The sequence below is a fragment of the Eublepharis macularius genome, chromosome 8, assembly GCF_028583425.1.
Source record: "Eublepharis macularius isolate TG4126 chromosome 8, MPM_Emac_v1.0, whole genome shotgun sequence".
NCBI classification, from domain to species: Eukaryota; Metazoa; Chordata; class Lepidosauria; order Squamata; family Eublepharidae; genus Eublepharis; species Eublepharis macularius.
Window position 1 is genome coordinate 141,787,830 of NC_072797.1, and position 12,834 is coordinate 141,800,663.

A 12,834-nucleotide genomic window follows, 5' to 3' on the forward strand; every position below is an offset into this window, starting at 1 on the left:
CCCTCAAGTTGTGATGGGAAATGTAGGCAACTTGGCGGAATGTTGGACAAGTGACAGTTGAAAAGTCCATTGGACAGCAGTCGGAGAGCCAAGCTGCAAGACCAGGACGCCTACATTTCCCATCAAAACTTGAGGGAAGCTGACGAGTGTCCAACCTGTGTCATTCGTCACTTGTAGCTTGGCCCTGAGACAACTCCTGAACTCTGCTCTCCCTGGGCTTCACCCCCAAATTTCCAGGAATATTCCAACTTGGAGTTTGCAACCCTACTCATTTATCAAGGAGAGAGTTTTTCATTAAAATTGTTGTTTATGTTCAATGCAATTACATACAAAACCAAGTGATGCCACCATAAAAGAGGCACTCCTGCTTCTAAACCCACAGGAGGAGGCATGCCTCATCTCACACCTTGCTGTATCATCTCACCAAAAAGAGGCAATATTCATTTCATCAGAATTATTATGTTATTCAGATGCAAAATGTAATTTTTTGCTTATTTGTCTCGATTGTCACTCCACTCAGTGCCAAGTAATATAATTTAAAAGCTAATGTGGAGTAAAACAAATATTAACCACTTCCTTTTTATTTATCCCATGCATATTGTTGTGACTTTCCCGAAAAAAAATTATTGGAGCAATCTCTAGGTTGCAACTCAAAAAATAATTGAGCAGATAATAAATGATAAAAACAGACAATAGTTGGTGAATTATCTGTTACCCATTTGGTCCATCAGTGGAGGCAGTTCTATTTCAGAATGAACACATGACATCAGAGAATGACATTCTTGCGGTTCTTCTCTCTGAACTTCTCAGTTCCTTCCTATTTTATGTTTGAGTTCTGCTTTGGAGATCTTGGCTGCCCAATTCTTTTTGTGTTTTGAAGAAGTATCTTAAGAACACTCTATTTTGCTTACTTAACCCATGATCATTTTATTTACTCAACTGCTGGTCTCTTCCTCCTGTTTCCTTTTTTGTGCTCGTATCTTTTTATGACTACAACTTTTCATATATTTGGTATATTTATTTTGGCAGAAGCTGTTTATCTTAGCCGAGAGCCAGTGTGGGGTAACGGCCGTGGCTCAGTGGGAGAGCTCCTGCTTTGCATGTAGAAGCTCCCAGGCTCAATCCTGGGCCTCTTCAGAGAAAAAGATCAGGTGGGAGGTGATGGGAAAGGCCGATCTCTGCCTGAGACCCTGGAGAGACGCTGCCAGTCAGAGTGGACAACACTGACCAGGAGGGACCGAGGGTCCAATGAAACAGAAGGCAGCTGTGTGTGGCGAGGCTCAGTCCTGAAATGTGCTTGGTCACTGTAGACCAGTCACTCTCTCTCCACCTAATTTAGCTGACAGGGGTGCTGGGAGGATAAAATGGGGACGGAAAGAACCATACTTGACACCCTGAGCTCCTTGGAGGTGTGGCGGTGGAGAGTGCCCTCAAGTCAGAGCTGACTTATGGTGGGGTTTTCATGGCAAGAGACTAACAGAGGTAACATGGGGTAAAATATGTATTAGGTTTTTTTTATAAGTGATTGATTGCTGTTGCTGAGATTATTTCCCATCACAGGCACAAATCTACTGAAGTTTCAGAGGAGTTAGCCGTGTTAGTCTGTAGCAGCAAAATCAAAAAGAGTCCAGTAGCACCTTTAAGACTAACCAACTTTCCTGTAGCATAAGCTTTCGAGAACCACAGTTCCCTGCATCTGACGAAGAGAACTATGATTCTCAAAAGCTTATGCTACAGTAAAGTTGGTTAGTCTTAAGGGTGCTACTGGACTCTTTTTGATTTTACTGAACAGTTTGAGGCCAGCCAGTAGATGCAATCTGCATCACATACTCAGCAGGCTGCTTGCCTAGAGAAATGTGGGTAATAGTGATCTCAGTTGCACACTACGGATTGGATCCAGCCAACATCTTCCCTCAGGCTTATGAAATTATGGTTCTTACTACAGCTAGGGTTACCAGCCTTAAGGTGGAGCTGGCGTTCTCCCAGGATTACAACTGATCCCCAGACTACAGAAGTGAGTTCCCCGGATGGGGGACTCCACCCATGTACCCACCGAGCTCCTTTCCTCCCCCAAATCCTTTTCTTTCCAGGCACCGTCTCCTAATCAGCGGGAATCCCCCAAGCCCGAGTTGGCAACCCTAACTACAGCCTCCTTCTCACGGAGCTTCTGTCCCTGCGGGTCCCGTGATCTCCAACACAGCCTTCTTGGAAGGAAGTCAAAAAGGGGCCCCTCGTGCTTTTATTTATTATCTTAGATAACGGCAGGTTTTTAGAAGCCATGCTGGAGATGCCTCTGAGCATTTTACCAGGCATCGAGCTTTCATTTTGAAACTTTTGTAAGTGACCTGCAGAGGAACATGAACGGGAACCGTGTGGTTCAAGGTGTGACAACTGTCATTTTGAAGCTGACAGCATCTCCTCTGTTGCTGGTGTACTGTGAGTATCAACCTGAATTTTTCCCCTTGATACGATCTTCTGGTTGCCTTTTTCCTGCTACACTTCGATTTTTGCTGCTGCTCACCTGCGCAAGTCTAGCATTGGGACTGGTGGCAGGAACAGTTTGCAGTAAGCCCCCCTTCCCACTCCCTTGCCCCCACTCTCTAGAAAACTAAAATGCTTGCAGCCAACAGGCTGTGTTACGAAATTGTGATGGGATTGTGGCACTAAGCTGACCTTTGCATTTAATTTCCATGCCCTTTAACATTCTTTACAGAGGGACAGTTCTTCAGAAGAAAAAACGACTTTCTCAGTACATGGGGGCTGATTGCGTAGGAAGTAGGAGGGAGTCAGGAGGAGGAGCTGTTGTGTGTTTTTGATCCAAATTGCTCAGCAGGGCCATAATCGCAATTTTCCGTCTCCCTGAAAGAGGAGGTTTTTCAAGAGTGACATGCCAGTGTCCACCAGTTTCTACCACTGAGGACAGAATTACACAATCTATGAGGTTCTGAGATTATTTTTCCCAGTGATTTTTTGAAAACAATCTACACTTCAAAGGGACACCTTCAGCACATTAGAAAGGAAAGGACGGACAGACCCTTGGCGTCTCTATCTTGCTGACTCTCTCGTAGTCCCCCTCTGAAACCTGAGACTAGAGACAGTGTAAAAGTCCTTCTCTTCTTACACCAACAACCTTCTTACACCTTCTCTTCTTACACCAAAGTCCATCCCAAATCCAGGCGCAACACAGCATGTCCATCCATCTGCTGCTGTTTCCATAGTATTTCAATTAATTATTATGAATTCACATACGCTGCCATGAAGTCTCAAGAGGGCCAGACTGACTTCCCATCTGCATTTGGGGTGGAAGTGATGTCGCATGTCACCTGACATCATTTCCAGCCCCAGGCCTCTCTCCTGCTGCTCCAAGGAGCAAGGGCAAGGGGGGGCAACCAGGTGAATGATGGTTTGAGGGGGGGTTCCTTCAGATCCCCTCAGTCTTTATGCGCTAATGTGATAGATGGCAAGGGGGACAGGGGAGGAGGAGGGCAAGGAGAGCTGCCAAATGGCATGGGGACGCCCTGCGTGCCGGTCCTCCCTGGGCACTTTCACTCTTGCTGCTGCTTCCACAGTGGGGGTGGCTTTCCCCATCCTTGTATGGACCAACCTGATATGACATGGGTTGATTTTTATAAGATGGAGTTCACGGGGTGGAGACAACACACTCAACCTGTGGAATTCATCTGACCCTTGCAGGCTCAAGGGGATTATACTGGATCCAGCACCAGTGCTAGAAAAAGCAAGTTAAGGTAGCAGCAAAAAATGTTTTCTACAAACAGTCTAGCCTGGAAGATGGTCCCCTACTTCGACACAGCCGATCTGGCCACTTGGATCCATGCCATGGTAACATTGAGACTTGACTAATGTCATGCGCTACACATAGGTCTCCCCTGTAAGTTAACTCACAACGCCAGTTGGAGCAGATTGCTGCAGCTTGGTTATTATTGGGAGCTAGGAGGAGCATCGTAATAGTAGTAGTAGTAGTAGTAGTAGTAGTAGTAGTAGTAGTAGTAGTAGTAGTAGTAGCAGCAGATGACATAATAATAACATTTGATATATATACCACCCTTCAGGACAACTTAACACCCACTCAGAGCGGTTTACAAAATATGTCATTATTATCCCCACAACAATAATCACCCTGTGAGGTGGGTGGGGCCGAGAGTGCTCTGAGAGAGCTGTGACTGACCCACGGTCACCCAGCTGGCTTCAAGCGGAGGAAGGGGGAATCAAACCCACTTCTCCAGATTAGAGTCCTGTGGCTCTTAACCACTACATCAAGCTGGCATGTATATTCCTCCCCTTCTGCAATCACTCCATTGCTGCCTGTCAGTTACTGGGCTCAATTCAATGTATTGGCTACCGCATAGAAAGCTCTTCATGGCCTTGGTCCATCATATCTACGGGACCACCTCTCTCCCTATGTTCCACCAGGGCAGCTTTGCTCATCTGCACCCGGTCTTCTGCAGGTGCCGCCCTGCACATGGGCAAAATCAGCAGCTGCCCATACGCGGACTTTCTCTGTGGTGGCCCCCACTTTATGGAAGGGCCTACCGGAAGAGGTCAGGAACGCTTCCGCTCCCCTGGCTTGCCACAAACGATGCTAAACTGAATTAATTGTTCCAGAGGGCTTTTTACTCAGGTAGGAGGGCTGTACTGTCAGGAAATGAGTTCAAAGAGAAACATCCATAAAGGGATAGTGACTATAGACTTTACTACTGTGTGCTATCTGTTGCTGTAAATAAAGTAAAGGGTACTTTCTATGTTGTTTACTATGTCAGTCTTAGAATTGCTCTTTTTCAGCATTTCTTCAACTCTGTATTGGATGTCTCCTGATGTTAAATCTTTGCAAATTTGCATTTATATAAACTATTACATTATTTTCTGAAATATCTTGAAATTGAGTGTAACAACAACAACAACAACAACAACAACAACAACATTCGATTTATATACCGCCCTTCAGGATGACTTAACACTAGGGTTGCCAGCTCCAAGTTGGGATATTCCTGGAGATCTGGGGAGAGAAACCTGGAGAAAGTGGGGTTTGGGGAGGGAAAGGACCTTGGCATGGCATAATTCCATACAGTCTACCCCCCCCCCCAAAGTAGCCATTTTAACCAGGTGATCTGATCTCTGTGGCCTGGAGACCAGTTGTAATTCCGGGAGATCTCCAGCCACTACCTGGAGGCTGGCAACTCTACTTAACACCCATTCAGAGCGGTTTACAAAGTATGCTATTATTATCCCCACAACAGTCACCCTGTGAGGTGGGTGTACTTGCTCACACTGTGTAGTCTGCCTTGGGTCACAGTGAGAAAGGCAGACTATAAATGACATAAATAAAAATAAAAATAGTAAAAAAAAGTTTCCCTACCTGTGAAGGAAGGAAGCTGAAGATTCAGTCCTCCTTTCTGTGTGCTTTGACAACACTGCAAAGAAATGCCGGCAATCAACCGATGCCCGTGCAGGCGCGCTCAAGGGATTGAGGGGAGAGGAGCCTCCTCCAGCCCCCGAGTTCCTCACTGCCGTAAACGTTTCAGTTATGCAGATTAGGGTGACAATTGGAAATAATAAAGAATTATTAAAAGACAGTCACACTGAGGAAGACCCAGCTATGTTTGGGCCGGGTGGCCCATTCATTCGCTGTCCTTCACTTAGGTGCCACTGCAATTAGCCAACTGTGACTGGAGGAGTAAAACTAAGATAATGGGTCAAGAAGCACCAGGAGATGACTTGTTCATATTTTCTGGGCCTTGATTAGAACTGTTGACCCAGTGTTGAATGAAGGGAGATAGCAGGACTGTGTATTCACTAGTACACAGTCCCATGCAGGCACCCAAATATTTCCAGAACACTATTCCACACAGACCAGCCTGGTTAAAGATTGGGCTCCTCCATTTTCTTTATCGAGACTGTGACTTTGGCTTCAGTTTAACTTCTTGTCCATCATTCAGTTCTGGGTTAATGGTTTTAAACAGGAAAGGGAAACTGGGCAACCTGCCAGGTCTCCCACTTTTATAGGTAACACTAGAGAAATGAAAGAGAGTCATCCCTCATTCCCTCAACATCCCATTAACAAAAACCAAAGGGACACACCCACCCCGCCTCCCAACCTCACTGTGGTGGGCCCTTTTTGGGAGGAGAGGAATCGCTGCTTTAGCAGGGTATGAGTGAAACATAACAACATGGCAGCACACCCCCCCACCCCAGTATTTCTCTGCCAGTGCTCTAACATGTTTTGGGTATGGTGTGAAACCTAATTATAGCCCAGTGTCAAGTTTAGACAGATCAAGGGCCAAATGCAAAGGGTCGTGGTAATGTGGTATGCCTGATGTGCCTTGGTCAAAAACACAGTAACTCTGGAAGAACAAAAGGTGCTCTGAAGCAGAGGGCATCAAGCGGAGTGCCAGTCGTCGTTGCAGCAGGTCTCTCCACCATGACAGCAGGTCCTCTATAGGAAATTTGATGCTCAGATTAAGACCTTTATGGGAATGCTTTGCTCTTGGTTTTGAAGCTTGGGAAGTATTAGCAGTCAGACCCTCCTCCCACTGAGGGGAAGTTTATAGATATGAAATCATAAACACCCTCCTTCATATGTCAGAAGCAGAAGGCACTGCCAGGCAGGTAAGAGCCTGAGAAAAGTTTTTAAAAGGAAAGTCAGAGTGGCTGGCTGACTAAAGACCCCCCTCCATGCCCCAGAGAGTCACATAACTTAGGACAATGAGGCTCCCGGGAAACTTTTGACTCATCTTGTCAACGCCCAGCCTCTCTTCCCATCACTCATTTATTCTAATCAAACAACGCGCAAGCTATTCAGCAAACCTGGTAGCTTTTCCCAACCAGTACTTACAGGGTCATCAAGCACCATTTAGACCTATAGTCCACCTCAGGTAGACCCATTAAGCCTCTCCCCATTGCCCACCTCCAGAGAAAGCCATCAAATCATTGTTTTGGGGGCAAATATATCTCTTGTAGTGTCAACCTATCTCTCCCCCCCCCCTTTCCAAGTCATGATAGGCAGAAATATTGTTGGACTACTCTGGGGAACTTTTAAAGTTTATTAAGTCAGTATTTTCCCATGGTCAAATTAATAATAGTGTGTGTGTGGGGGGGGGGGGTTAATGCAGATATTGTTACCTGGAATAGGGTTTCTTGCAAGTAAGTGGGGGGAATTAGCGGCAAGGAGCAAGGCTATGCAAGAGGGGTAACAGCGCTTGGATCCAGTAAGCATGCACAGTTTGCCCTGGTTCTTATAGACAAAAGGCCAGCCTATCGGCGGGAGCTAACAATACAATCTACACAAGTTATTACTAGCATACATATAAAGTGCCAGCGTGCTCGAAGTGCAAATCTCTATAAACAAATTCAATAGTATACAGCAATTATTGTAAACAATGTATAGGAGAGATCAAAACTAGTGTACACCACTGGTCAAATACAGGTAAGTATATAGTCCTTACGAAATTTATAGTCGAATGACTTTTCTTCTTTTCTTTTTCAGATGTTGGAAGACAATTTCCTTGTAAGATCTCCACAGCAAGTCCAATGTATTCCTCTTCTAGTCAATATGAAAACAGTTCAATAAAGCTTTTGACTCAAGCTGAATGTGGGATATGTGATCTTTCAAAACTGGGCAGAGCCTGACGGGTGTGTGCCAGCATTATAACCCCATTTTGTGCTAGTCACTTTTTCAAAGGATTAATATTTCAACAATCATCACTAGAAAAAATAAAATTCATATCAGACAATGCATTAATCCAGGGGTCCTGTGACTCTTATATCACAGGCAGCTATCAAAAAGCTATTAAATATGGCAGAGGCTGGGGCCAACTACTTACAATATTGCCACCCAAGATGAGGATCGCTTACTAAAAGAAGAGAGAGCAAATCTAGACTCATTGGAGATAGACTACCTTTTTTTAAGAAGTTGTAAGGACTGTAAAATCAACCAGTTGGGACTGAGGGTGTTGAATTTAATGTTGAAACAGGATTTGGTGGAGCTCAGTGGTAGAAGCGGAGTGGATATTTGGGGCGAATACATCAGCTTGCCCCAGGGAGCATTTTGCCCTATATCTGGACTCTAGCCAGTAGCCACTAGTATGGCTGGGTGTGTGCGCTCTCTGGATCTGTCCATACACCCCCAAATCCATTTGGGCCTTCTCTCAGTGAAATTCTGGTCATTTCACAGCTACCTCCATGGACCTCTGCCTTAGAGACTGATAATAACTATAGCCCTCCCTGAAACTGCTTTCTCCCCTCTCCTTCCTGATTTCCTCAGAGAGCCTTGCTACAAGTGACATTTTACACATGAAGGATAAAGGATCATTTTCGCAAGTCTTTCTGGGAACTGAAGTTCCTCTCCCCCACCCCTTTTCCTTCTGTCCCTTCCCCTCGCTGCCTGAAGAGACAGAGAGAGCCTACGGCAACATCGGCTTTTGCAAATCGTCTTGCTGTGGCGGGGAGGGGGAATGCTCCGGAGAAAGCTGAGAAAGTTGCAGCTGCCTGCCCCAAAGATGACTGAGAGCAGGCTTGTGACCGGAGGAACGATTTGCAAAAGTTGCTGTTGCCACAGGCTTTCTCCGTCTCTTCAGGCAGCGAGGGGAAGGAACAAAAGGAAAAGGGGTGGGGGAGAGGAACTTCCCAGAAAGACTTGCGAAAATGATCCTTTATCCTTCACGTGTAAAATGTCACTTGTAGCAAGGCTCTTAGTTAGCCTCATATATGTACTGTGTGTAGTTTTCTGTACATTTGCCCTTTTGCTTTTTTTAATAAAAAAACCCTTTCTGATTGAACATCTGACTGGTTTATTTGAGAGTTCTCGAAGGGAATAATCCCCGTAGACACTTTTTATCTTCAAATAACATCTGTTTTGCACTATTCTTAAGGAACAGCTAGATTAGTCGGCTGCCACAAACATTTAAAGACTAACCAATATATCTGTTATGTATTGGGCTAGCTTGAAGGAAAATAGAGCTCCTCAGGTAGCCAATCCTATGGGGAATTAGGGTTATCAGCAACCAATCGTTTCCCCTGGATATGAGCCGATTGTGGTCAGGAAAACATGTTACCTTTTGTTTAGTGTATGCAAATGAAGGATCCTAGTGCCTATGTTCTTATTGGGGAGTTACTGAAATGGGGTGGAGTTGGAGGTGTATATACCTGGCTCCCTTGGGAGACACGTTGTTCTTTTTTCTTTGCAATAAAGTACTACCATGAGCTGAAGTCACTGCCTGGCTGACATCACTTGAGCACTAGGCTCAATATTTAATAATATCGTGACATAATTTCTGCAAATTCATAAAGTGCATCCTCAATTGCCAGGTATACACTGTGTCTTCACGTTCCTTTTAACTTAAAGCCAGGGCTTTTTTTCAGCTGGAACGCAGTGGAACGGAGTTCCGGCACCTCTTGAAAATGGTCACATGTCCAGTGGCCACGCCCCCTGATCTCAGAAAAAAAAGCCCTGCTTAAAGCTACTTGAAAGATTTCCCACCCGCTAATCTTCTGAACTGAATATCCATAACAGTGGACTCCACTTTCATAGTGTGGTCAACAATGTGCTCTTTCCCTTCATCTTCTCCAGATGTTCTTCAAGAACAGAACTGGAAAAGTATTTTACAATAAGCATTTCATTGGCTTGGCTTGGAAGAAGGGTTGACACAATTGAGTTTGACCCTAACAGATATGTTCATTATCGTTCCATTTATGATATTTATGGGGTGATAAGGGGAGTGGGGCAAGCCACTACATCTCAGACTCATCTCCCCCACCCACCCTACCCCACTCTTTCAGCAGCAGGGGGCTAATAACGTTTGCTGTAAGGATTTCTGAGCAGCATGACAAGGCCTCACCATAGGCAGTGAAGGGCTTTCATTCAGACAATCACACTGACGTGATTAGTTTAATGAAACCATGGTCCTGCACAATGTCCGAACAGCCAATGCGTAAAATGGTTGGCTCTAGTCAACTGATACTTTATTGGCTTACTTAAATATATAAGTAAGAATGAACTTAAGATTCTTTTAAGTAGTCCTCAGAGTTGAATTTCAGCAGCAACATTTCAAAATGTCTGAAATCCGAAACATAAAAAAAAAATGTATTTCAGATCTATGAAACGTTTGCATGCAAGAAGCAGGTCTCGACTCTGCAGCAAGCGAAATTGCTTTGTGATTTCTTACATGTAATTATTTACATCCTGTTAGTATTTATTTCAGTTCATTTATCATTCACATTTCTCACTGAGACTCAAAACATACACGCTCCGTCTGTTGTAAAAGGAATGAGTTTTTTCTTCACAGATTTCATATTGATCAGGAAAGTTTTGCCTGTGTTGAGGTTGGATTATGCTCTGCTGGTATGTTGGTAAAATATAAAAACGCAGTAAGTATCTAGTGCTTTCTTATCTAGTGCTGTGATGTCACTGGGACTTCTCACTCCTCAGAGGGGTAAGAAACTGAAAACAGCCGAACGCTCTGGAGTGCTTGCTGAGACAATAAAAGCCACAAATATCCCCTTTTCCCTAGCCACCCAGGATGTAACTGTGTCTTTTCGAGCACAAAAGATTTTGTTCCACAGAAAAAAATTAACTCTACAAATGTTCATGTTTTGTAATACTTACTGCCAACTTGTAGTTTGTTCTTTTAGCAAAACACACTTAGCGCTGAATCAAGATGCCTTTATTTTTATACTCTTAATGTGGCATCTGCTCACAAAAAAAACTTTGACTAATCACTGAATGGGAAAAAAAGAAATGATTGTTGTATTCATTCTAATATTTATGCCACAGTTAGGAGGACTCGGGGCACAGGACAGGATTTCTGTCTCTTCAGAGCTGAAGTCAGTATTGGTGTGTGTGTGTGGGGGGGAGTTCATTGCCAAATTCTCAAGCCAAAAATATACACAAACATTGCTGGTTGAGTGGCCAACATGATTTTCTGGAATGGTAACACAAATCCAGGATTCTTGGGAATTGTTAATCCCCTCCCCCCCGTCTTTTTTCCGTGTTCAGGTGCTCACCAGGACTGCAGCGGATGCTTGCGGTTTTCTCAGATTCAACTGATCTCCTGGGCAGTGGTCCGGTTAAGGTGGCGCTTCGCCTGCACAAGCCAGATGCGGGGCCTGGCACAGCGGTGGTCTTGGCTCGCTCCTTCTTCTTCCCTCCCTCATTTGTGGGGGCTGAAGCCCTTTTTTATGGCACTCAGGGGCCCGTAGTACCGGATCCCTTGGTCCAATTCATTTGAGTCTTTAGTGGGCAGGCGACACTGGCTCCCCTGCAATTTTGGTGCCATTTTGTCGAAAAACAGCCGCTCCAACACCCCCTTTAAAAGTCCCCCCTGGAGAATAACGGAAGACCTGCAGGATGGATCCGGGAGGAGGAAATCTGCAAAGGACGACTTCCTCACATTGTGAAAGGAAACAAAAAACATGCCACATCAAGGGAGGATGGCAGACTCAGTTTTCAGCAGAAACGTTAAAAAAGTTGTCAGTCACAGTTAAGAGTAGGGAAATGAATGAATGCAGACAGGTTTTTTTATTGTGGTGGCTGATGCCATTCCCCACCCCCACCCCCGCCCCCCCCATCAGTGGCGAAAAGGTGCCTCTGGGCAGAGCAGCTCCTCCTTCAGCAGTCCGTAAAACCGAACCTCTTGGTCCACCTCGCTTGAAATCAGGAGGCCCTTAGATGAGAGGGAGGACTACGTGGCGCACGCGTTCAGTGCCATTATCTTTATGAACCGCTGCCCCAGACCCTCCAATGCTCCCCCCCTTGAAAATAACGGTCCTAACCTCCAGAACAGGAAAAACTGCATGGATTTGAATCCCAAACCAGTAATGTCCTACCACCACCACCCCAAGCTTGGATCCAGAATTATAACCATTTTCATCTCGGCACAGCCCCTAACCAGTATAGGGTAGTGACTAGAGAAGTGACAACCAATTGGCAGCGTCTAGGATAGTCCAAAGGTGTTCCCTGTGAAATACTACTAAATTGTATAAAAATCGAGAGTCAGTGTGGTATAGACTATTTGGCTAGGGCCGTTCTCACACTGCTTACCGGCCACCGAACATCGCGTCGAACTCCCAGAACAACGGCGTCTTCCTGGGGCAATTTCGCGCGAGAAAGGCAGTTGTTGTGCGAAATTGTGCCAGGAAGACGCTGTTGTTCCGGGAGCTCGGCGCGATGTTCCAGAGTCGGTAAGCAGTGTGAGAATGGCCTAGATCTAAGAGATTTGAGTTCAAATTATTTGGCATATTAGTTAATGCAGGTTTACAGAGTCAAGGAAGTGTGAAATCATGTGTGGGTTAAACACTCTTCAAGCCGGTATAGCAACAGATAAAACTTACTTCTTACTGAAGCTGACTTGCATCTTTGTAAAAGCAGAAGAAAAATAGAAACCTAAACTCAATGACACAATTTCCTATTGCAAGTGGCCAGCTAATCCAGCTGTATGTGAGTGAGAGTACGGGTGTGCTTCTCGCAAGCTTGCACACAAGAGATCTGCAGAAAGGGTCTTGTTTCTTGCAAGACCAGCAACAGAGAGAGATCAAAGGCACAGAAAGAGAAGAAATAGTCAGAAGTTTCCAGATCAGACAAAGAGAGGCATCACACAAATGCATGGTCTACTTGTAATGTAATGGGGAAAACAGCACACTCCTCCCAGTTGCCTCTATTCCAACACAAATTCCCACTCTGTCATAAAACTCACTTGGTTACCTTGGACCAGTCATTTTCTCTCTGCCTAACATAACTCACAGAGTAGTTCTGAGAATAAAACTAGGAAGGGAGAACCTTATATACCACTTTGAACTCGTTAGAGGAAGGATGGGATAAAATGT